Source organism: Balaenoptera acutorostrata, chromosome 1, assembly GCF_949987535.1.
Source record: "Balaenoptera acutorostrata chromosome 1, mBalAcu1.1, whole genome shotgun sequence".
In the NCBI taxonomy this organism is placed as follows: Eukaryota; Metazoa; Chordata; class Mammalia; order Artiodactyla; family Balaenopteridae; genus Balaenoptera; species Balaenoptera acutorostrata.
Window position 1 is genome coordinate 147256241 of NC_080064.1, and position 23990 is coordinate 147280230.

At 39.3% G+C, this 23990-nt stretch overlaps 1 pseudogene; it reads right to left on the reverse strand.

The window, feature by feature from the left end:
* Positions 1-1392: 1392 nt before the first annotated feature.
* LOC103012339 (F-box only protein 3-like) overlaps positions 1393-23990 on the reverse strand; it is a 69758-nt pseudogene continuing 47160 nt past the window's right edge.

Here is a 23990-nt window from a genome sequence, read left to right on the forward strand (position 1 = left end):
ACTGATTTTTTGTGTATTACTGAAGCCAATACTTCACTGGATTGGTTTCTTATTCCCATCCTTCCACATTCATGTCAGTGAGAGCAGTCACGCTCAAGGCAGGAGGCTGAGTTGGAAATACCATTGTTCTAACTAGTGTGGCATCCACAGCATACATATCAGTGAAGCCAGAGGAACATTCTGATAGAATTTGTGTTTACTCTGATCTCATCTTATTTTCTTCTGCATTTTCATCATCATTGTTTTTTTTTTCAGTTGAGATAACCACTTCCTTCCCTTTTTTCTGAAGTTCACTTTAGTGAGCTCAGTGGGTGCTACAAACTAGCTAAATCTAGTTAAAAAAATCTAGCTGGGCCCACAGGCATTCCTTTCTATTATAAAGGCCTTAATATTTTTATTATTTTAGCTCAACAGCATTTTTTTTTTGCTTATTAATATTAGTTTATGGGAAATAGGCAATTATACAAAATACAGGATCGGAACCAAAATTTGTTTTCAAAATGTGAGTTTTGAGACTTGGAGGATTTCATTCGAAGCTGCCAATTATATAATTACAAAAAAATTCATGTTTCAGGAAAACATACTAATTTTAACATTATCACAAAGTTAGGCAGTCAAGTATTTCAAGGGGAAACAAAACAGAAGCATTATTTACAAATTTAGACTACATGAGACATTGTGGAGATTCTTTTGTTAGTCAACAACACAATACATAATTTTATACACTACACTTCAAAAATGATGCATCTGTGAACAATATGATAAAGGTCATAGTGCTGAAGACTTTAAATTCAAGGTTGGTAGAGTTGAAGACTAAATTCAAGGTCACAGTCATACTAACAGACTTTAAATTCAAGGTTGTTGTGATGAAAACTCTAAATTCAAGGACAGATTGTCTAAGAAAGGACAAACAACTAGCATTCAAGCTATTTAGTCAATTAGTTCCCTGTGAGTACAAAATATATAGGAATCACTAAATGGATTAGCCTAATTACAAATTCTGTTCATTTCTAAATAACTTATAAGTCTTTTCACAGAATCATTGTCACATATTTTCTCTCTATCCTTGTGTAGGTATTTCTGCCTCGTTTTAAATCCTTATTCAAAACACTTCTCTCCCATTTCCATACTTTTATAAGTATAAAATATTTTTAAACAAAGAAATGTCTGTTCTAGACATTTCTAGAGAACTATTTTCCCACTAGAGAAAAAAAAGATTCCCATTTCCTCCTCTACCTCAAAAACACAAAGCAAACCCAAACAATCCAATTCCTAAAGTAGCATCTCATAGAACCCAGGGCCTGGCATGATATTTCATGCTAGTTTTACTGCTATAAGCTGAGAACAATTTGATTATTTACATTATTGAGAAATTTGTTTAACAGGCTGGATTCATCCCAGGGCTTCCATCAGCAGAGGCTTGCTTAAAAAAAGACGAGAGCAGTGGCATCTTTGAATGGGAACATCAAAGACTCTCTTCCATCTCTCCTCCTCGTATTCTTCATCAGATTCATCCATATCTGCCAAATTGTCATAATCGTCTACTTCTTCCTCCTCCTCTTCTTTCTCTTGCATTTCTTCTTATTCATTAGGACCCATTTCCAATCGAGCTATAGACACCCTGAGTGTTGGACATGCCATATGGAATCAGGGAATGGTGACATTAAAGATCTTGTCTTTAAAGTAAAAAAAAAAAGGAAGCTATAATATCCTTCCATATAGCATGATGTTATATATGAATATACAACTTGTGTATTCATATACCCAGCCTGGACTGATGATTGGAAATTTACCAACAACTCCAGGTCCTTGAACTTCCTCCTCATCACCTTTATTTATTTATTTATTTTTTAAAGAGTTTTTTGATGTGGGCCATTTTTAAAGTCTTTATTGAGTTTGTTACACTATTGCTTCTGTTTTATGTTTTTGGTGTTTTGGCTGCAAGGCATGTGGGATCTTAGCTCCCTGACAGGGTTTGAACCTGCATCCCCTGCACTGGAAGGTGAAGTCTTAACCACTGGACCACCAGGGAAGTCCCTTCACATCACCTTTAGCATTTGTTATTCTCCAGTAGCGACTGTCTAACTGGCAAGCCTTCTCAGGAAGTGCGTCTTTTGACATTTCAGTCCTGATTCGGTATGTGAAGAAATAGTGGGGTGGGTGTACAGAGCTAAGTTCCTGCAGAAACGATGTGGAAACTGAAACTGTAATATCACCAGTCATTGCTACACACTCTGGATCATAAACATATCTGAAAATTTGGTCTCTGATGATAGGGAAGCCACCTGATACAATATTGTTGACATAAGAAGTAAACCAGTCAGTAAAAGTAGCACCTATGATAAACATGTCAGTAGCAGCTGGACTCCGAGCCATTTGGTCTGGACATTTGGTAGTGAGGTAGGAGATAGATGGGCCCCTGGGCTGGACAGCTGGAGTTTGTCAAGTGGAGAAAAACTGAAGCTTTGTTCTCACGCAGACGCTCCAAGGACAAAGCTAGTGGCAGAAGCTGAGCTCTGCTGAAGTAAAGAGATAAGATGACCACTCCTGAGGTCAAGGAAAACTTCCCTGTCTGCACATGCGCAGGATGCCTCCTTGGGGGTCAAAAAGGGAGGGGACGCCACCCCATAATAAGTGTGGACATACCCCCCACAGGCCTCTGGGGTGGGATACATCTTAGCAAAAAGTTGCGCACGCATGTTGGGGAGGGTCCTAGGGCAGGTCAGGTGTGAAGAAAGAAATAAGAAAATTGGCCAAAGGTAAACAAAAACCCAGAAGGACTGTCCTATATAAGTGATTTAAATCACCTCTTTATTGTGCTACTCATTTAGGACGCCCATACTCTTTCTCTCTGGGTGTGTATTTCTGCCTTGCTTCTGACTTAAATAAACAAACTGCTTCTCTGCGTGCTCACCCACATGTTATGCTGTATCTCTAATAATAAACTTTGTACCTGTTTTTACAATTTTTGCCTCCTTGAAATATTCTTGCTTTCAAACAGGGGAAAGAGCCAGGGCCACTTTGCTGCTAGCCTCTAGCGCCTGGTGGTCTAGTGGCTAGGATTCCTGGTTTTCAACTCAGGTGACCCACGTTCAATTCCTGGGCAGAGAACTAAGATCTCTCTTCAGGACCACACACTACTGTCTCTCCAAGATCAGTAGAAGACTTCATTTTTGTTTCAGCCCTTCCACTGCTATGTACCGACTCAAACCATTATGTATGCAAAAAGTTAAAGGGAGAAAATATTTCAGTCCCTGTCTCTGCTGGAAGCCTCCAGCAGCTGTATAGATGTCTAACAAATCCTCAGAAAGATAGTGATTAGACAGCACTATGCTTCCCAACAACCCAGGAACCACTAACTTCTGCCCCTTGTGGATATGATAGTAACATCGATAATCATCTGGAACTTTGCAGCCCATCTGAGCTTCTGCAGCATCTAGGTTTTCCTCTTGAGCACTCTCTTTCAGAGAGAAAACCACCTGGACATCTGGGTTCCAAATATTTCTTGAGATCATCCCAGGCCTTTGTAATAGCAGCATAATGGTCAATATATCTTCCTATATCAGAAAAGTATCAATGAAGAGGGATTTCCAGCACTGGTTCTTCTGTGTTTTCTCTTCCTCAGGTATCAGCCAGTATGTTTTGCAATGTCTTCTCCACAGCGGATCATGACTTAATAGCTGACTAAGTCTTTGACTGACATAGCAACAATTGATTAGGTCTCGGTAGTCCAAGAAGGATAAGATGAGGAGCAGGGGATTAGTGGGCAGCGATTCCAGGGTCAGGGGCACTGACTGGTCTCTATGGCCGCCATCTTGCCTGGCCCCTTGCAGGCCTGGCTCCACCCCCACCCCCACCCCCACCCCCGGCCCCCGCGGCGGCCACCATCCGCCTCAACAGCATTTGTAAGCTGTGCATTCTATCAATGATGGGTATCAGATGGAGGTGGCTCGTCATTAGCTCCAAAGCCCTAGAAATCTTTTTATCTCTAAAGAGGCAACATATAAGTGAATACTGTTGTGAATACCCAAGTGAATCAGTAAGCAATTGTGATATGACGGGATCTGCCACTGATTCCTGATATAAAATTGTGCAAGGGAAAGGAACTAACATTTATTGGGAGCCAGATACTGTACGTACATTTACATAATTAAGTCCAAACTACAGTTTTGCCGAGGTTACCTATTAGCAATCTGATTTTCAGAAGAAAAAATTGAAGCTAAGGGATTAATCAAATTGCCTAGAGTCATGTAGCTGGTACAAGGTGGAGCTGACATTGAAATAGAGCTCTTAAAACATTTAGGCCACTCAGGATCATGCCTGCCTTTATCATAGTTCAGTAATCAACTGAACTCTTGGCTCAAGAATATACCTTAAATGCCAAGATCAAGTAGCAAATGGATGTGGTATTGGATAATCTACCTCTATGTCCTCTGAGGTACCCAAAGTTAGAACATAGTTATTTTGTGGTCCCTTCCTCTGTACCTAGTTCAATGATGGTCAGTAAGTCTCAGGAATCTGACTGCTCCAGTACTTCTTTCTTATGCAGTCTCAGAATTTCTGATAAAAAGGAATTAATACTTACTAGCCACAGATTTATAGTTCTAAAACCACTGACTTAGGTCATCTAATAATCTTACTTTTAATTTTTAACACACATACTACTCTAATGGGAAAAAAAATTGACCTTACCAAAATTCATTGCAAGACATACTTCTTAGACAAGACAGTAATGAGGCAATGTCTGGTTCCTGTTAATAGTGAAAAATAAATGATTCATAACCCCAACAAAAGTATAGACTTTATCATAAATGTCATTACCCAATGCATTGTCAGTAGAACATGCTATGAGAAATATGAAATGAGACTTTTCTTTATACCTTAATTTAGTTGTCACTTGAATCCTTCCTGGCAGTTTAGAATCCAACCTATTTTAAAGTGGCTAGAGAAGGAGAGGTACATTACTCGCAATTGGAAAGAGTTGCCATATTTATCCAAAGTTCACACCAGGAAGGGACCAGTGTGTTGTTTGTTTTGTTCATAGTTATATAGTTTTGTCTCCATAGCAATTTGAATTTCATGCTCAGGATTAAAAGTAGTAAAGTGCCAACAAACATCAGTGTTTCTGAGAAAGCTATGTAATATTTCAAATCCAAATGTTGCAAACATTGTTCCCTTCTTCCTTGTTTGCCTTAATCTGTTTTCCCTTCTTGTGGAAACTAGCTTTTGTTTTGAAATCTGACATAGTAATAGATTGTTGCAAAGGAAAACAGGAGAAAACAAATATTGTGTTAAAATATTGCTTATATGCCTGAGTATAAAGTGTTTATTATTTTTAAGCCAAGCATTTGTTTTACTTGTTTGGAAAAATAAACTCTGTGCCACAGTGCATTGCCTGCTAGTATTTTATAGAGCCGTGTATGGCTGGTCAGTTATTTTGAGGGGTGATGGGTAGAGGATAAGAATCTCATGCAAAAGACATATATAGGGTAGCATAAAATGAAATTTACTTATCAGTAAAAGTCTGAGGGGCAGCCTGACGTAAAGGAAAAAATCCTGGATTCAGAGTCAGGAGATCTGTGCAAATGAGAGGTGGTTGTGTTGGATTTCACTTTGAAATATTCTGTGACAGGAAATGGACTTGGGAAAGGAAGGAAGAGGGACTTCTGGAGCTTCAGAGTGGGACCGTGAACATTAAACAGAAAGGATAGATCTGGAGAAGCCTGTGTGATGTCCTGTCCTGTGGAAAGACTATTATTTGGGGAGAACTGGGCATGTGAGTGAACCTGAGGATGTGACCTTGGAACCCTGTCTGGTTTTGGTGGGGAGTATGCTTGGTTAAGTACAACCTAATTTCTTCCTGGAATCATCCTTGCTTGTCTCTAAAGACTATGAGGCCAGTCAGGGATCTATACTCTGCTGGTGGAAGTGACTGGAACCAGAGACTCAGGTGACATCACCTGGGAAATAAATGTAGGTTGAGAAAAGGAGAAAATCCAAGGTCACCCCAAAGTTCAGAGCTTGAGTAGAAACAGAGGAGCTCAAGAGTGAAAAAAAAAAAGTCCGGTGAGGTAAGAAGAAAATTAGGAGAGTGGGTGACATTAAGGCCAAGAGAGGTAAGTGTTTCAGGAAGTAGGAGTTGGTCAATAAAGCTACATGTTGCTAAAAGTCTCAGTAAGATGGAGGCTCAGGTGTGTCCATTAGGTTTGGCAACATCAGGTTATTGGTGACCTGACTGGAAAATGGAAGAATCAGAAGCTTGACTGGAGTGATCAAGATGAGATTGGGAGGTAAGAAAGTGGAGAGAGGAGGTATAGTTACTCTTTTGAGGTTTTTGCTGTATAGAGAAGGAAAGAAATGTGGTGAAAATTAGAACGTACTTTGGGTCAAGGGAGGGTGATTTTTAAGACCAGGTCAACTACATCAGATGAGACGGATTCAGAAGAGTGGAAAAAATGGATGATGCAGGAGAGAGAAGGCAAAACTGCAAGGTAATGAGAGGATGTGGATCAGGAGGTCCCAGTGAAGCAGGTGGGCTTTTTTTTAGAAGAACAGACACATCTAAGTAATGTCAGGAAGGAAGGTAGAAAGAATAGGTACAGAAGAAAGTAGATTAACAGAAAGACAAGGGGGGGCTTCCCCGGTGGCGCAGTGGTTGGGAGTCTGCCTGCTAATGCAGGAGACATGGGTTCGAGCCCTGGTCTGGGAAGATCCCACATGCCGCGGAACGGCTGGGCCTGTGAGCCACAACTACTGAGCCTGCGCGTCTGGAGCCTGTGCTCCACAACGGGAGAGGCCGCGATGGTGAGAGGTCCGCGCACCGCAATGAAGAGTGGCCCCCGCTTGCCGCAGCTGGAGAAAGCCCTCACACAGAAACGAAGACCCAACAAGCCATAAATAAAAAAAAAAAAAAAAAAAAGAAAGACAAGGGAACACCATTTAAATTGCTTCTTATTTCTCAGGAAAATATGAGGTAGGGTCAAGGGCTAAGGTGATGTTTGAAGAGAGAGGAGGAAGTATGTAATAGTTGTCTATGAGAGTTGGAACGCAATGTACTGGGGAAGTGTAAGTAGAGTACATGCCGGGAAGTATCAGGTATCCATTTGTGACTCTGAGTCATGAATTTATTGTGGAACTAATTAGGGGTATTAAATCGTTTTCTTTTCTTTTTTTGTGTGTGTATTAGTTTCTGCTTTATAACAAAGTGAATCAGCTATACATATACATATATCCCCATATCTCTTCTCTCTTGCGTCTCCCTCCCTCCCACCCTCCCTATCCCACCCCTTTAGGTGGTCACAAAGCACGGAGCTGATCTCCCTGTGCTATGCAGCTGCTTCCCACTAGCTATTGATTTTACATTTAGTAGTGTATATATGTCCATGCCCCTCTCTCACTTTGTCCCAGCTTACCCTTCCCCCTCCCCGTGTCCTCAAGTCCATTCTCTAGTAGGTCTGCATCTTTATTCCTGTCCTGACCCTAGGTTCTTCATAACCTTTTTTTTTTTTTTTTAGATTCCATATATATGTGTTAGCATACGACATTTGTTTTTCTCTTTCTGACTTACTTCACTCTGTATGACAGACTCTAGGTCCATCCACCTCACTACAAAAAACTCAATTTCGTTTCCTTTTACGGCTGGTAATATTCCATTGTATATATGTGCCACATCTTCTTTATCCATTCATCTGTCGATGGACACTTAGGTTGCTTCCATGTCCTGGCTATTGTAAATAGAGCTGTAATGAACATTTGGGTACATTGTTTTGAATTATGGTTTTCTCAGGGTATATGCCCAGTAGTGGGATTGCTCGGTGGTATGGTAGTTCTATTTTTAGTTTTTTAAGGAACCTCCATACTGTTCTCCATAGTGGCTGTATCAATTTACATTCCCTCCAACAGTGCAAGAGAGTTCCCTTTTCTCCACACCCTCTCCAATGGCATTTTTCACAGAACTAGAACAAAAAATTTCACAATTTGTATGGAAACACAAAAGACCCTGAATAGTCAAAGCAATCTTGAGAAAGAAAAACAGAGCTGGAGGAATCAGGCTCCCTGACTTCAGACTATACTACAAAGCTACAGTAATCAAGACAGTATGGTACTGGCACAAAAACAGAAATATAGATCAATGGAACAGGATAGAAAGCCTAGAGATAAACCCATGCACATATGGTCACCTTATTTTTGATAAAGGAGGCAAGAATATACAATGGAGAAAAGACAACCTCTTTAATAAATGGTGCTGGGAAAACTGGACAGCTACATGTAAAAGAATGAAACTAGAACACTCCCTAACACCATACACATAAATGGTTTTCTCTATCAAACTTCAGTTTCTAGAATATGGCCAGAGTTGAGTTTAATCAGATTTGATGTTCCAGGCAAGTAGGAAGGAGGGAGAGAGGGGGAGAGTGATTTTCTGGGCATGGAAGATAATGAGGAAATGAAGGGTGATGAGCTGAGAAAAAAGTCATTGGTAAGTGGGGGAGTGATCAGGACATTGATATATGTGCTCTATAAGGAAGTGGAAGTGAGGGAATTGTAGTCCTATGGTATGGGCTTCAAACGAGCTGGGTATTTTAAAGAAAAAAAGGGGCAGATGAAAGCTTTGAAAGTAGCACTGGGAGCTAGGAGGACACCAACCAGCACCTGAAGTTCATGGGCTGTAAAGAAAGAAGCAAACTCTGCTTGTGTCCTTAGGAAGAATAAGATTTCAATTAGAGAAAGAAGGTGAAGGAACCATTCAGAGAAAGGGAAGACAGACTGGGGGTTCCATATGGCCCAGTGAAGAAGAGGGTAGAGGAGAATGGAGAGGGTGGACATAGGACTATGGGATCCAGACTGGAGGGCAATGGGTGGATGAATGATAGGACATTAGAGTTCTGAGAGTGGTTGAACAGAAAGGGATATAAGGCATGAGAGTTTAGTCTTGATGGTCTCTTAATAGAAGGCCCAGCCGTTCAGATCTGTCTCATAATGTAACTAGAAGGAACAGGGAACTGTGGACAAAAGATACTGTACAGGCTTCCTTGGGTTTCTGGACTCTCTTGGGGTTATTACTACTAACTAGCTGCATGCCCTAGTTTTGCATGGGCAAGTTCTCGTCTGGCTCTCACTTTATTCATGTACAAAGTGAGTCACTTCCCAGGACTCATGTGCTGTTTTCATTTTCTGAAATGGCCCTTACTTTGTTGCCAGGCTGTTGAAATCCTAGCCGTTCTTTAAGAATCTTCTCAGAAGTCATCTCTACCATTAGGCTTTTCTCAGTTTCATCACCCATTTCAACCAGATGTGAGCTTTATGTTCTCAGAATCACCGTAACACTGTCTGAACCATCCCAATGGCAGATATCAGTCTTCCAAATAATACAGTTATTTGTGTTTATCTCTCATCCTTGTCAAAAACTCCATGAGATAGGAAATGCAATACATTCTTTTTGCTCAAGTTGATGCTCAGTAAGTGACTTTCAAATGAAGTCACTTACTGAGTCAGTAAATCATACTTCTGGAGGACACAACAGTATTGAAGTAACAGAGACTATTAGAAAGAAAAAGTGAAAAATACCTTGTATGATACTTCAAATTTGCATGGGACATTTTGGTAAGTAGAAAATGCAAATTTACTAGGTCTAAGAGTTGTTTGTATGCCTCTTGCTACAAACTTGAAGCAATTATGGATACAGTAAAGCTGTTAATAGAGGCTTAAGGAATCCTGTCATGTTAAATGGAAAATAACAGAGGAAGAAAGGAGGTGAAAATTCATATATTTAAAGACTATTGGAAGTACAAGAAAAGCTAACTGAAAGTAATAATATAATTCCTAGGCTTTAAAAAATGTCAGTGTAGAATTTGTACTAATACAAATTAGTGAAGAATTTCTCTAGGCTAATGGTTGCCTAAGAATGTATCTGTATTGGGAAGCATATTAGTTATTGGTCTGTGAAATTGCATGACATGATTTGGAATGTGATGTTGCTTTGTCTGTTAAGCAGAGTATTTTTAAAAAAAATTATTTACAGGCTACATTTTAAAAATTGAAATATAATTGAGTTAAAAATAGCATATGTTTAAGGCATACAGTTTGATGATTTAATACACATGTACATCAGTAAATAATCACTGTAATCAAGCTAATAACATGTCCACTGATACAGGCTACCTTTGAACCAAGGCCAAATCTATCCTTTTTTTGGAGGCTGGGTGTGGAATTCATTAGACTTAATACTGACAAAAATAAGGTGGGACTATGTAATTTTTTATATAATTTTTAAAGGTTACACTCCATTTATAGTTATTACAAAATAGTGTAAATGGATTATTTTAGTAGCTGTATTTTTTGAATCCAGAGTTGAGTCACATGATCTGACAAAAAAATAATGTACTTATTGGAACCAGTGGGACATAATGTTGGAAACTGGAAGTATTGGGAAATTCCAGAAGTTTATGTTGTGTAACAATTCCACCACCATCACTACCACCACCACCACCAACAACAAAAATTTTCTGAGCCCTTACTATGTGTCAGTCTCTATTCTGTTTTACATGTTGTGCCAGTTCAAGTTCAACCAGAGACACAGAACCAGTAGGAGATATAATATATATTAAGAGATTTATTTTGAGGATTTGTCATATGCGATTGTGGGGGGTCCATAGGCTGGGTTGTTAGGAAGGACAAGCTGGAACTCTTGGGTGTGAGCTGAAGCTGCATTCCACAAACAGAATTTCCTCCTTCTCTGGGGTGACTCAGGTCTGCTAGTAAGACCTTTCAACTGATTAAATCTGGCCCATTCAGATTATCGAGGATAATCTCCCTTTCTTAAAATTACTTGGTTATGGACTTTCATCACATCTACAAAATGACCTTCAGAGCAACATTTAGATTAATGTTTGCTTGAATAACTGGACACTGTAGCCCAGCTAAATTGATAGATAAAACATATATTATCTGATTTAACCCTCAAAAGAATTCCTCTGAAGCAATTCACACGAATGACAAATCTTGGAGCAAGGGTTTGAACCCAGGGATTGATGTAGGGCCTGGGGATTATATACCGTGCTGGAGTGCATTGTAGCAGAGAAACTAAAGCATACATAGTTTCTCCTCTGAAACATCTCTTGGGACAGGCCCCTTGTATTTCCTAGAGAGCAATCAATCCCTTATAACTAGGGTTGGTGGTTGCTCTCAGGCTGTCACATGGAGGATATTATTCAACGCCCAAGTTAGAGTGATAAAAATAACTTAAATTCATTAGCTCCCTGGAAAATTGCTTAGTTCCCTTAGTTTCATTCAAAGGGTCCAAGGGAAACCAAGCAGTTTGTCTTTGTCATCCTGTTTACCCCTCGATGCATTTTACTAAGACCATGAATGTAAAAATTGATATTGAGACGAGTATTAAGCTTAAGTTAAAATTTAGGTGATGACTCTAGAGGGTTTATTTTCATCTAAATCTTTCTTAGCTATCATAAGAAAGAGCAGACCATCTGGTAGAAAGAGTAGAACGAGATGGAAATGCAACCGAACTGTGAACAGAAAGGGCAATCCAGTAACTGAAGTGCAGATGGGGGCGGATCGGCATGTTGTGGTGACTGTCTCTGCTTGAGCCTCTGGCTGCATATGAGTCTTGGGGGTCCTGGTGGAGAGGCTAAGATTGGCTGGTGTCAGGGTGGACCCTTCAAACCCCATAGGTAGGTTTTGGAAAGTACTGTTGGTTTCCAGCCCAGTGTCCTGCTGAAGCTGCGATCTATCACCCCTGGGCTTGCCTGTGACCATGCTCTTTCTCTCTTCCAGATCCCCTGCTGATTGGATTTTACCTCTCAGGAGGTGCATTCTCCTTCAGGGTCTCAGTTAGATACTCTGACAAACAACAAGGGCAACAAAAACACAAACACTTTGCTCCTGTGTCTGTGACAGACTCTGCATGCCTTACTTTGATTAGAAGCTTTCTTGAACACTGCTCTTCCCAAAAGGGAAGAACTACGTGAGTAGGCTGAATATTGACCTCCAAAGATAGCAGATCCTAACCTCTGGAACCTGTAAACGTTACCATAGATGGAAAAAGGGTCTTTGAAGATGCGATTAAATAAAAGATCTTGAAATGTGAGATTATTCTGTATTATCTAGGTAGGCCCTAACTCCAATCAGAAGTGTCCTTATAAGAGAGAAGGAGAGGTGACACAGAGAAGGAGAGGGTAGTATGAACACAGAAATGGACAGGAGTGATGCAGCCACAAGCCAAGGAATGCCAGCAGCCATGGGGAGCTGGACAGGCAAGAACAGATTCTCCTCTAGAATCTCTGGAGGGCTCTAGGGAAGACTGTGCTCAAGTGATACTAATTTTGGACTTCTGGCCTCCAGAACTGTGAGAGAATAAATTTCTGTTGTTTTAAACTGCCAAGCTTGTGTATTTTGTTACAGCAACCACAGGAAACTAATACAGCATCCTAACTTTTCCTTCAGATAACTCCTAATATCTCATCATCTCCATTAAGTCCTCTGTGAAAAAATAAAGAATCCTAATAGCGATTCTACACCTCACCCAGTGCTCTATTTACTTGATCTTCAGGAGAAAATTCAAATGTTTATTGGTTTGTTGTATTGTATTTATTCTTGGTTTGTTATAAGCTAAAGAATGGAAGGGAATTTTTCATTCGCTTTGTGAAATAACCAACATAATGCTCTAGAGACACTGTTTTAATGATAAGAACATGTAGAAGACTTTAAAAGAGAAAGAATTATGAGAATAATGGTGTTTGGCCTTCCAATCAATACCCGGAAAAGGCCATCTGTCTCTTTCTTTTCTTATTGCTGCTACTGATTCCTGGCTGTTACTTATGCTGATAGAAAGGCTTCTATTGTTCATCAATTATTACAGCTCTTTTAGCTTAATGGCTTGCTTAGTATTACAATTGTCTGTATTAAATGCCTTGAATCAGTTTTTAGGCCAATGACCCAATGGTAATAACAATAATAACAACAACAATAATAATGTAAAAGTGGGTTTTATACTATTTTATGTCACTCACCACAATAACCTATAAAGGAAGTACTCCTGTAGATGAGAAAACTGAGGTCAAAGCATTTAAGTGACTTATCCAAGGTCAGAGCTAGTAAAGGGCAGAGCTGTGTGCTTAACGATGACATGATGCAGTTTTTTAATCTTAAATCATTCAATCTCATTCAATAATGATCACAAATCAGTATCCCAGATACAGCTCAGGCACTTCAACTCACTCCACCTTGGAAAATGGTCTCCCCAGTCCCTCTTTCTACTCTCCACTTTCCAGAAAGGCTGGGACAGCCGTCTCTGAGACCTAAATCAGGTTCCAGGCATGAGGTCTAGGGCGTCTTGGGAATACGATATAATAATCCAGTCCTCTCCTCACCCTCCCTTTCTCAACTCTGCTTAAACCTCTTTCCCTGAGGATTTGCATGTATCAGTGTACATTATGATCCTGCTTGGACTATTCTACAGCTGAACTTAGAGCTAGAAGAGGTCTTAAAAATATTTAGTTCAACACCTCCTTTGACAGATGAGAAAAACCACGTTAAAAAAAATACAGAAGACTTTAAGAGAAACAGAATTATGAGAATAAAAAGTTAAAAAAAAAAAGACAACTCTCCTCTTTCATTAGAATGGATTTCGGATTAGAATGGCCTGCTTGTCCAGTTGCTAAAGTAAGTTAAAGTGGCAAATGTAAAGTAAGCAAGGTTATTCTATGACGTTCAGAGTTTTCTGATTATCAGTACAATCTTTTTTTGCAGATCAATGCATTTTAGCATTTTATTACAACATTTAGAGTGTACTTAGATCCTTTAATTATCCAGCTTATCTTAAAATCTTAGGCATGCTTTAGGATACAGATCTTTGGAACAGCTAATCTGTATACCAATGATTTGGTTAGGGTCTTAATTCCTAGAGAAGATAGGTTCATTTGAATTTCCAATTTAGGATATAATTTCATCTTGTTTTGTTTAAAATGTCTTAATTGGTAAAATTTGTGATAATTTGGCTTTTCTGTACTCCCAAATTAAAGAATTTACAAGAGAAGGAAAAGTCAAAGAGATGTGTTCAATATATGAGACAATATTAAAAATCAGTTCATTTTAACAGCAACATTGAGAATTTATAGTATCAGCAAATAACACTTTATTTTTCTCAAATCTGGATTTGATAGATGACTTGGCCACATCCGTTACTCTGCATGAGCACCCCTAACATGAATTCTGTCTTACAGGAAAGGAGCCACTGATTTACTGTACATTTAGAGTGGTTTTATTATGTGTACAGAAAGTTTTACGTAAAAGGATGTTAATTGCAAAGGCTAGGGAATTGCCCTAGTGTTCATTAATAAGGAACTGGTTAATATAATATAAATCTATAAAATGGAACATTCCATTAAAAATGCAGTAGCTATATATATGTATATATGTATCTGTGTATATATATGTATGTATATATATTATACATATAGGTGGTGTAATCCTCAAGACATATTTTTAAGTGAGAAATGAAAGATGGAGAAAAGTATATACAGAACACTGCTATTTGTGTTTTTAATTAAAAATTTACTTTTCATTCTGAAATAATTTTATATTTACAAACGGTTGCAAAAATGGCATGAGAATTCCTGTTTATCCTTCACCTAGTTTCCCCCAAAGTTAACACCTTACATAACTGCGGTACAATGATCAAAACTAGGAAATGATCATTGATGCAATTCTATTAACTAATCTGCAGACTTTTTGCCATTTTTTTTCAGTTCTTCCACTACTGTCCCTTAGGGTACTTTGATCTGGGGCAGCATCTCCAGCTCATCAGTCTTTGCCTTTCATGACCTTGATCCTTTTGAAGAGCAGTCATCACATATTTTGTAGAGTGTTCCTCAGATGGGTCTTTCTAATGTTTTCTTGTGATTTGACTCAGGTTACAATTTTTTGGGGGCCAGAATATTGTAGAAGTGGTGTTGTGTACTTCACTGTTCATATCTGGAGACACCACTCGTTACTGGAGGTGCCAACTTGATCACTTGGTTAAGGTGGTGTCTTCCAGAGTTCTCCATGGTCAAATTATTATATTTTCCTCTTTTATTAATAAGTATCTTATGGGGAGTTAATTTGAGACTGTGTGACTATCCTGTTATTTATCATACTTTCTTGTCTACTAATTTGAGCATCCATTAGTGATTTTTGCCTGAAACAATTGTTACTGTGATGTTTCCATTTGTGTTTTTAAAAGTGACGTACACACCTATGCCCGTGTCTACATAAAATATCTTGGGAATGATATATCAGAAACTGCAAAAAGTGGTTAGCTCTGGGGAAGAGAACTGGGGAAGAGGGCAGCTAGACAGCCAACTCAGGGAGATGTTTCACCATGTAACCTTTTATGCAGTGTGAATTTACCAGGTTCATATCTTATGATTTGGGGAGGGATAGTGGTAGGATCAAATTTGTTGATTTAAAAAGTAAAATTATCTTTTGTAAAGAGTACTGTTTGCTATCAAATTAATTTATGATAAAAATTACTGGGAGAGAAGAGAAGTGAAATTCTACTTAACAAAAAGGATTTTGCTATTTTCTTAAATACAAATTAGAGACTGTTTCATAATATTACCTGAAATCATAACTACTTGGGTTTGTGATCCAGAACTGTAGCTAGCTGGTAAATTTTATCCCTAAAATATAAACAGCATTAAAATTTTACTTATTGAAACCTGTGATAGATTTTTAAACTAGGTCTGTATTGTATAATCGTCTTTTGGTATAAATATTAATTCTAAAAAAACATCAGTTCAGCAACAGAATATGGCACTCCTACTATTGAGAGAAGCCATGCTGAGCAAGCGTATTAGTATTTTATTTGTAACGTTCTGATATATTTCTTTACACAACTAAGAAAAAAAATGCTTTAAAATTTCCAGGTCTTATACTAACTATGATTTCTTACCACAATCATTATTCTAAGAGAAGTTTTGGAACCGTTCAGAAAATTTTAGAAACACGGACTCTTCTTGAGCTCTGCTGGTCAAATATGCTATGTCTATGCTACTTGTGTAACTGATGGAATACCCATCTTCCCAGTTTGTGAGCGAAATGGGTCACGTTTATATTTGTAACATGGATATCTATGCCTTTCTTCAACAGAGGGCTCCTCCTTTAACATGTGAAATTAAGTAGGAGGCTTGATCTTACAGATTTCTTGAGTTATCCACACAGAAGTCTCTTCAATGCCTTATGTGATTTCCCACCATTCCAAGTCCCTCCATGACCCCCAATGGTGATACTGTTGACTCCTGTTCTGTTTCTCTCTTGTCATCCTTGGCTGTGATGATGATCATCTCACTAAAACCACTAGAGAGCCATGAGGGGAAAGTATGTGAGTGTGTGTGTGTGTGTGTGTGCACACGCAGTTACTTTCTTTAACCTTCCTGAGACTTGTGTAATAGTTAAAATAACACTGTCAAATAGATTTTTCTATAGTAATGGGAATCTTCTGTACAACTGGCACTGCCTGATACAGTAATCACTAACCATATGTGATTAATGAACACTTGAACTGTAGCTAGTGCAACCGGGAAAATAAAATTTTAACTTTATTTAATTTTATTAAAATTTAAGTGGTCACACGTGGCTAGTGGTTACTGTAGTGGACAGCACAAATTGAAAGCATGGTTTCTGGAATCTGATTGTTGCCAGCTGTGTGATCTTGGGTCAGCCTAATTTTTCTCATCTGTTGGATGGAGGTAATTATGTACCTCCTTCCTAGGCTTGGTCTGAGGATTAAATGATATGTGTGGAGCGCAATGCTTGCTTTATGAAAAGGGATCAATAACACTTAGCTGCTGTTTATTATACAGATTACCATGACTCCAATCCTTTTTATTCACAGGAGTGTTTCATCTTTTTTGAAGATTACCTGCTCTAAGTATTTGTAAGGTTCCCTTTGATGCACACTGGGGCCAAGAAATAATGCTTTTAATGCTTCTTCGCTACCACCTTGCTGGTGGGGTTGGGAAAGGAAGTTAGTGAATGTTTCTTAGTGAACTGACCCACCTGCAGGTCTTGAAACCTCATTTGCTTCCATGGTTCCCTCTGACCCTAATGTAGACTTGCCCAGGTGTCCATGGTGAGAAAAAGGTCATATTCCCCTTCAATACTAGGCCCAGTGAGAAGAATCCCCAAACAAGGGTATTGGGGCCCCAAATGAGCACTTTAATACAACAGCTCTTTCAGTTTATACACAGACACTTTCTCCAAGGCACTTATATAGAGGACAACTTTTGACAAGTTTGGGCAGCTGCTGCATACTGTGTCCATGCCACTATGCCCATGGACTATGAAACCCTCAACCACCATGGTGAATTTCCAATTGGGATGTCTGTTTTTCTGTCTTCACACTGATGTCCTAACATCCCTGGGGGTAAGCCCTGTGACTTTCAATGGAGCGAATGTGGGTCCTAGGCTTTTTACTCCCATGAGACTTCTCATCTCTAAATAATTTAGAGCAAAATGGATTAAGTGGGAGGAGAGACCGCACCTAACTCTACCTGGTAGCGTCTGAGGCCCAAATGCAAATGGCTCTACTGGGGAAAGATGAAGAGCCTTAGAGCCTTCATGTCCTCTAATATTTGACCTTTCTTGACTTAGTTCCTGAGAACCTTAGCCCCACTCTTGTGTGATTCCTTCCACTAAGCAGTGAACTTCCCTAAACAATTACCAAAATAGGAGGGTATTCATCTCACAGTAAATTCTTCTTAACTTAGGGGTTTATTGATATCTGAATAGATTTCAAGGCAGTCCTAGAGAGAATATTTGCTTTACAGGGTAATTGTGAAATATTAAATATGAATTCACTGTGCTAGTAATAGGAATTCTGTCTGATCAAAAGAAGGAGGTATATATGTTTCAATGACTTTTTAAAAAAAGTGGTGGGGGTATGTTTCCACCTATTGGTTTCATCCTCTCATAGACACTTAGCTTTCTGTTTAGTTCACCTCCGTATCCTTGACAACAATTATGTGCCAGCTCAGTGACTCCCACTGTGTCAAATGGCTTGACCTGACGACTTTGTGGAGTTCGATTCTCTGAGTCTGTGTTTTCACTTTGCTAATTGCTAGTTGACTGGTTTTTTGCTATTTATTTTCCTTGAGTCTCAGTTTCTTCATCTGTAAAGCTGGGAAACTGATGCAAAGTTGTTATGAGACTTGCACAGAGAGATTCATGTATGTGCACCTAACCCAGTGTCTGACATAACAATAGGCACTAATAAATGTCTCCTCCCTTCCCTTCCCTTCCCTTCCCTTCCATTCCTTTCCCTTCCCTCCCCTATTTCTTTGCATGGTGGATATTCTTTTCCCTTGTTTTATAGATGAAGTAATTGAGGTATAAAGAAAGATATGTGACTTACCAAAGTTCACTTTTATATTTAGGAAAAGCACCAGAATTAGACTCTTGCTCCCAATCTCGTAGTCATGTTTCTGCTATTAGATCATGTCGCCTTGTGTTTGTTTAACAAAGTCCATAGATTAGATTTGGGGGCTCAAGACCAAATGAAGAAATAGATAACAAACTTCAAACAAAAAGACAATGAGAATTTTATTAATTTATAGCAATGTTTCTTCATTGTAGACTCAGTAAAAGGCTCTAAGTTTAGTCTTACGTAAGGTTTGAGTTGAATGTGGCAAAGTTACTGCCTTAAGGAATCTACAGGTGGTAGAAATAAAAAGACAGGAATCCAAAGGATGATAATCCAGTGCAGTGCATCATAAGAGCCTCATGAGCCCTGTAAAGCACTAAGGGGATTCAGAGAGGTGGGAGGGGTCTTCTTGAAGGCAGCATGTTTGGGCAGGTGTAATGATCTCCTCTCCATCATCGTGGGTAGGGTTGAAGAGGACTCCAGCACTGCTCATTTTCAACTTCTTCTGCCAGTGCTACTTATTTCTTGTTTTACGTACTGTCATCATAGAAAACACCTGGATTTGGGTTCGAAGAACCCAGAACTCTTTATAAAACCAGTTGTGCAAATATTTTTGTTGCCTTGTCTCTATGTGGAACAGCTGTCCTGGAAAGTATTGCATTTGCTTCCCACATTTAATTAGTCACTAATGACCAACACGGGCTATAAATGAGTTCTTTGCCTTTGTTGATGATTCAGGTCAAGCATGGCAGATGGTTCCTTATGCTGAATTCTCCAACAAGCATCTATTACAAGAAGATGGACGCCTCAAGTTCAATAGAACAGCCAAGAGCAAACAGCTTGCAGATGGCCAGCGTTCCTGGCATGGGGATATTTCACCACAGGATGCTTCACCACAAAGTTCAGCCTTACTTTCAAAGCTGGCCTTCCTTTCTGCTTTCTTCCTACTCCTTCCTTCCTTGCTGCCTCCTTCCTCCCTTCTTTTTCCTTTATTTTTTCTTTATTTCTTGTGTTCCTACCCAAGAGGAGTATACCAAAGAAACAGACTATGGTTTTGTCCCAGGTGGAATTGACAATAAATTTAAGGAGACAAAAACCTGAAACATAAAATGATTTGTGGATAGAGATAAGTGTAGAGTGAGGAAGCCCAACCTATATTCTTAAAGGTGGAGAGAATTCACAGTAAGTGATCCATCTGAGGTGGGGTTTGCCAGGAAAGTTTCTTGAAGCCAATTTGCTTACTTTCTTTCCTGCTTGCTCTAAAGCAAGTTATTTCAGGTTCTAGTCATTTGATTCCATATGCATTTTGTTCTTTATCCACATCATCAGCATATCTACATTTTTGGGGGTTTGTCATCCAACCCGAGCTGACTGATGCCTAGTGTTCTTATCTTGTTTCCTACTGTTTATATAGTGTTCAAACTTAAGGCCAATTTATGATCAGTCTTTTTATTCTCCATATATTCTTACATTGGTCTGACTACAGCTTCCCGTGGGATTACAAGAGCGATGTACAGGTGATGGTGATACCAAGAGGCTTGTTTTGAGCACGATTTGATTCAATACTCCAAATTAAAACTTCCTATTGGCCAAACATTGCCAGGGAAATCTTTGGTAGTACAAAGGCAAAGAACAAATATTTACTGAGGACATGCTATGCTAGATACGGTGCTAGGTATTTTAGACAAATCCATTCAATTATTACTCACAATAACTTCAGTTTACAATGGAAGGAACTGAGGTTTACAGAGATAAGTCAACTTGCTTAAGATCATATAACTCGTATATGTTGGAGCTAGAATTCAAACTTAGGTCTCTCTCACTCCCAAATCCATACCTTTTGCACTATGCTAAAAAGCTTCCTTAATATAGGGCTTGTAAAGGGTTCCCAGATACTTGGGAATGCAACAGAATCCCAGACATACCACTGCCGCCAAAGCCACTGTCACTGCCCCAGTGGGAAGAACTGGAATCAAGGGCTCGTGGGTGCTCCAGGAAATGCTGTGGAAACTGAGTGATGTGTGTGAAGATGGCTAGCGAGAGAGGAAGGTAAGTGTGTAAAAGATGTTCCTCTATCATCAGTTTTATGTTCAGCTATGAACACTCTGCCCTAAAGAAGGTCTGTGTTTCCAAGGTTACAGCTCTGTAGTTCCACTGGTCTCTCACCCTGCCTACTGTTCATAGCTTTTTGGGGAGAGTACCAGTGTTGCCTCTATGGAGTCTAAGTGGTATCATTCACCTTGTAGATCCAGAACCAATGTCCCCTCTGATTGTCTTAGGGCAGGGACCAGTCATCTGATTCAGTCTCAGTCAACTGTTATGATGTCTTATTCCCTCAAGGGTCTCATTGCTTTTTTTGACATCCAGCCTTGGACAAAGCCAATGCAGTCTGTCCCATTAGCTTTTATAACTTTAAATCTCTGTGGAAATACGTAGTAATCTTAGTTCCTTTTCCTTAGGAGGCTTTGGGTTCTTTATATAAATTGCACACGTAATTTCCAGAAACCTCCATACCCACTTCTCAATGGTATGAGAGAGGAGTGGTTGCCCTCATCTGTTAAATATTGAAGCTTGGTCTTTAGTTCACTCAAAATGTGATTTCTGTTTAATCTCAGAAGGAGAGTAACCAAATACATGCTCCTTTCTAAATGAGATGACAGTACTCTCTGTGGCCTGGTACTTCTCAAGCTCAGCCCCAGTTTTGTATCGCCTAACTTCCTCATTCTGTTACCATCCATGAACCAAGCTGACTGGAGGTCAAAGAAAGGCAATAGCAGGAAAGCCTATTTAGAACAAGACGCAGACATACAGGAGCTGAAGGAGGGAAGTGCATGAGTGATGGATGGGGGAAGGGAAGTGAGGGAGTGAATTTTTAATATAGAAGAGTTGATTTTGAGGCAGCTTCTTCCTTGTGACAGGGACAGATATACCATTTGAAGCGAATGAAGCTTAAGCTTCAAGCCTCTCACTTGCACGGGACACTTCCAAGGCCCTGGCAGAGATTCTATAAACTTTTGTCTATAATTTTATGCTTTTTTTAAAAAAGGAAATTCCCCTCCCTCACATTGTATAAACTACAGGCTCCACCTGAAAAACCTGGTTTCATTCCTGCTATTTTAGAACGGTTCTTGCTAACACAGAGACCAATCCTAGCTTGACTAGTCGAGAATTAAGACTGAATTGGTAATTGTAAACCCTGGCTGAAGGGGCTGCTTAGTGGGAAGAGGCAAGCTGGAACTTCTGGCAGCCCATTTTGTTTGGGCCAGGGTTGCTCAGTAAGTTTCATTTCAAGTGTCAACCTCAGTCACAGTCATGGTAGTTCTTATGTTGAGAAGGGTTCTGAAGCCAGGTTCATGAGAGGCAAGAAATGATGACCACTATGGATACCTACCCAATACTAGCCTTGATATGGGTTGGACTCCATCTCCCTGGTCCAAGTGGGAAGCTGCAGTGTTACAAATATGGCTGGAAAAAATAAAGAGCAAAGGGAGGTCTTTTTCTGTGGTGTCTTTCAGAAAACACAAAACAATTCTTTTCATCTGGCTTCATGAATCATACAAAATGTTGGGACACCTGGCAAAGAAAGAGTCTTCATAAGACATGTACTGAGCCTGGCTAATGGCTGTCCCTTGAAAGCAGAGCCGTATGCTGAACAGAAAGTGGGCTAGTGCCTCTGAGTATTTTCTGTCTCTGTCATGAGTTTGCATGTCACACGGAGACTTAGTGGTCATTTTCCATATGTGGAGTGAGGATGTCAAATGCTGTATTCTGGGCTTAGCACATTCAAAGAATCAAAAATCATGGCTCATTAAACAGTTAATAGGTTACAGCAGATTTATACCATGTACTTTTCCTAAATAATGTGTGTTGTGGGTTGAATTATGTACCCTTCCCCCCAGCCCCCACCATCCATTCAGTATCTCAGACTATGACTGTGTTTGGAGAGATGGGCTTTAGAGAATTAATTAAATAAAAATGAGGTCATTAGGGTGGGCTCCAATCCAATATGACTGGTGTCCTTATAAAAAGAGAAGATTAGGACACATATACACATAGAGGAAGAACTCCATGTGAACATGAAGATGGCCCTCTACAAGCCAAGGAGAGAGGCCTCAGAAGAAATCAAAACTGCACCCTGATCTGAGATTCCTAGCCTCCAGAGCAATCAGAAGTAAATTTGTGTTGCTTAAGTCACCTAGTCTCTGATACTTTGTTATAGCAGCCCTAGAAAACTATCACGGTGTGTTTGCAACGTTCCTTTGGGATTTTGTTCTTTACCATATACTGTGAAATTTCACATATTTTTCTGTATTCTGTTGTATTCATATTTATTGAAAAGTTCTCTCCTCATTTTTCCTTTTTTTTTTTCCTTTGACCATGCAAGCTCTGGGCAGAACATTTAACAGTGTTGATTTTTGCCACAAGCTAGACTGACTTGATGATATTTCTATTTAGACTGCCAGCAAGATTTATTGAGAAGCTGGTGAAAAGGAGGACAATTCAAATTAATTTCACTGAAATGTACTGGAGGATGTAAATAACCCTTGGTTTGAAAATCTGGTTAGCAGTCCTGCGAGTCCAGAAAAATGTTGCTGGAGAGAAAATAGCAGAGAAGATTATAAAAGTACAGGCTTATCACAAAAGAGGCTGTTTTGATCTATATTTTGAATAACATGGTTGAGGTTAGGAATATGTTTATTTCAGAAACAAGATGATGAATTTCTGTAATTATTTGGTGTGTATCATAATCATCTGTAGAGTCAGCAAATGATGTGCACTGTAGCCCTCAAAGGCTGAGATCACAGGGAAAAAAACGCATCTTGATTAGCCATAATTCATTAACCAGAGTTCATTTGCAATCTGCTCTTAGGAGAAAAATGTGCAACAAAAAACAAACATGCAAAGCATTTGAAAACAAATAATCAAATTTCTAGAGTGTAGAAATTCAGGCCAATCTTATATACCATGTACATCTATATCTAAATGTTTATTTAATATGAATTATTGGCTATTGGCAAGAATTAGGATACTGAAGTAATGCAAATCTTCAATCATCGAAAACTGAGTTAATTTATTTTTGTTCATTATACAGCATTTACTAAGGCAAGGAAGTAAGCTGGTTATATTCAGAAGGCATTTTCCATAGCAAGGGTAAAAACAAATGAGCTTTCCTATTTACTTGTCATCTAAGCAAGAACTTCAAAGAATAAACATCAGCCTTTAGAAACAGAGGTATTGTGTTTCCAGTTTCACTAGCAAGAGCTCTTTCATACTAGTCACTCACATATAAATGTTGACTTGTTGGCTTTCAAAATTTTCTGATATTTTTTATTAAAGACAATAGATTTTTTTAAAAAGGGTTTTCTAAGAAAATTTGACTGTCAACCCCTGGCACTCATCTGCCAGAACTGCTAGGTGGGCAGCCATCTGCAAGGAGTCTTTCACCGTGGGTGCTGTAAACCCCTGGTCTGAGCCTCCATCCTCTCTTGCCTGGACCCCTGCAGTAGCTTCCTATAGAGTCTACTGCACCTTAATCCTCTGTAGTCTGTGCTCAACACAACAACCAGCGTGT